The sequence below is a fragment of the Arvicanthis niloticus genome, chromosome 20, assembly GCF_011762505.2.
Source record: "Arvicanthis niloticus isolate mArvNil1 chromosome 20, mArvNil1.pat.X, whole genome shotgun sequence".
Classification (NCBI taxonomy): domain Eukaryota; kingdom Metazoa; phylum Chordata; class Mammalia; order Rodentia; family Muridae; genus Arvicanthis; species Arvicanthis niloticus.
In genome coordinates, this window is record NC_047677.1 from 36,800,824 (window position 1) to 36,803,692 (window position 2,869).

At 42.6% G+C, this 2,869-nt stretch overlaps 1 pseudogene; it reads right to left on the bottom strand.

Moving 5' to 3' along the window:
- Positions 1 to 668: 668 nt before the first annotated feature.
- On the bottom strand, positions 669 to 1,519 carry LOC117724944 (jupiter microtubule associated homolog 2 pseudogene; annotated as a pseudogene).
- Positions 1,520 to 2,869: the final 1,350 nt, after the last annotated feature.

Sequence of the window (2,869 nt, forward strand, 5' to 3'; positions counted from 1 at the left end):
AAAACAGGAATCCACCTGATACCTGGATATAAATGGCCCTGCAGAGAGGCCAGAGACCTTATGTAGAGGAAGAACCATGAACAGGGAGAACCCCCTCACAAGTGCAGAACTAAGGCCTATATATAGTTAAGGCTGATGAGACAAACCAAAAAAATAACCTATATGCAAATCTGGCATGTCAGGAAGCAAGGCAACTATAGAGGAAGACAGGATGCTACCTCAGTCCTGGCCATGGTTTTAGGTGCAGGTGTGGGATAGATGCATTAAAAATAAAATAAAATAAAATAAAATAAAATAAAATAAAATAAAATAAAATAAAAACCCAAACTTCCACCCAGGACAGGACTGAAAATAATGGGTTGATTTCCTGTTCACTGCTACCACAAGGAGCAATCAAGTTTCAATACTATAGAGTGACATGTTGGGAGGAGGAGACATTTAGAGTTCAGTGGTATCTCAGAGGTGGAAGCTTTTAGTGATGGGCATTTCCTGAAAGGAAGACTTTACTTTGTATTTAAGAGTTTGTTTATATATTTCCTCCACCCCACAGAGAGGTGGTCTGGGTTCTTCTTCACCCAAACCATTCTTAGATGCCCAACAGCCAGCAAACTGCTGATACAAGGACAAGACAGATCCTGACATCTTTCTGCTAATGGGTCCCATCTCTTCTGCCTTTCCCACAGCTTTACAGATCTGTTTCACAGAGAGCAACTAACTAGGAAGGAGGAACCAGAACACCCCATTTTATCACCGAAGATTTATATCTTGGCATTCTAGAAGGCACAGTCCTCTGGGAAGCTCTTCCAATGACAACAAGTCCTACAAGCAGCCAACCCCACATTCATGACAAACCCTCTCCCACCCCCAACTCATTCGGGTTAAAGGAAACACTAACATTCAATACCCTATTCGGATCTAGTTACAGGCAGAGCAGGAACCTCTCAATAGAAGGAGATGCTGGATTTGCCTCCTGGTGGGTTCAGGACTTTGTTGTGGGAGCGAGGTCTTGGTCCCAGTCTGGGCTCATGACTGTCAACTGTAGGTGTTGGGTCTGGTTTCTTTGCATGCTCTCCTCTGGGTATAGCATTTGTTGCAGTGTTCCGGTCAGATTTAGAGTCTTCACACAGCAAAACATGATCCTTGGGCTTGTTTGGGTGTGCCAGAGGCGCAGTGGCAGTGATTGGGGACCCAAATATGTCATTGGTCTTCCCACCGGGTGGATTCAGGCGTTGGCGAGTTTTTACAGGAGTTGATTCATCAAAAATCCCACTCCCTTTGCCCCCTGGAGGATTTGTCCTCTTGGGTATATGTTTAGGCTCTTCAGGTGGTCCAAAAATATTAGATGCCATTCTGTTAGGTTTGCGTGTTGAAGGAATCCGTTCTTCTAGACTTCCAAAAAGATCACTCGATTCTCCTCCAGGGGGCTTCATGGATCTGGAGCCCAACCTGCCAACTTGGCCGTCCATGCCCTGGAACATGTCGACCGCGGCCCTGCACTTCAACAGCCGCCACAGTGAGCTTGCTTCTGTAACCAGGGATGCTCTAAGCGCACTCCTGTAACCAGGGACTTTGTGAGGTCATTTCCGTAACTAGGATTGAGCGCACTCCTGTAACCAGGGACGAGTTTACTTACATCTGTAACCAGGGATTCTGTGAGCTCATTTCTATAGCTTGTGTCACAGCCTCTGACCTTATAAAAAGGGATTTACCTCTGACATATAGATTTCTAACAATTATTTGCTGGTTAGACTAATGGAAGGTCATTACGTTCCATTCCAAACATCAAGTTGGTAAAAAAGTCCATTATTTCATTAATATAATTTATGAAATTTATATTAATGATTACAGTGCAAAATATACCGGAGCTGGAGTGAGTTTGTGGTTGTGAGCGCTGAGAACTGAACGCAAAGAGAAGTATGTGCTCTCAACCTTGGAACTACCTGTCCTGTCCTCTGGTTTTCTTCCTTTAGAATATCTGCACCAAATATTTGGTAATGGTCATATTTGAGTGATGGTAATGTAATCTTCCTTATTTCACAGTGGAAAGGAAGTGGTTCTCCACATACCTAGTAGTTTCACTTATATTGCTTTAAGAAGGCCCAGTGCCCATGTTGGGGAACACACAGGACACACTGTGCCTGGGTGAGTAAGTGTCTCAGTCATTTGTTTTCTCAGATGAATGAGCTCACCTTTTCTTGTAAGTGGAGCCATCAAGACTACGCCCTCAAGGGACTATCAGAGAGTTTTCTACTATAGCTGATGTTTCAAGTCAAGCATACCATTCTCTTCCTAGAATGTCATGCACACCCCACCCCTTTCTTTAAAAGAAACTTCACATTTAACTAAATGACACATAATAAAGTTGACATAGCTAATATGATGCCCCGGATTTTTCTTTTAAACCACAAAGCACAAATCATTAAATATGAAGATTATGAATAAAATTTCTAAATTTTCCTGAAGGGACAGGAAGAAGAAAAAAAAGATTATGTAATCTTCCATTAAAGTGTACCTTATTTTCCAGGGTGAATCTTTTAAACAGTCATAGGAAGGACACAGATCAAATGGTTTGGGTTTGATTGAGACTTCCCAGGGCAAGAGAAAGGTTTTATTTTTAATTCAAAAAAGAGAGAAAACAACGGTACCTGACAAAGACACAATTCAAAAGGTGGAAACAGGAGCCTGGCTTCATAGGTGTGAGTACAGGAAAAGTTCATTCGCTACCCAAAAGTTCAGTTGCTCCAAGGGCAATGTCACTGGATCTAGCCTTCCCCATGCTTCACTGGCAACAACAATGGCTGCCCAGTTCCTAACAAGTCATCCTGAAAAATTTTGTTTCTTTTTCTGAAAGGAATCCAGGATTGCCTGG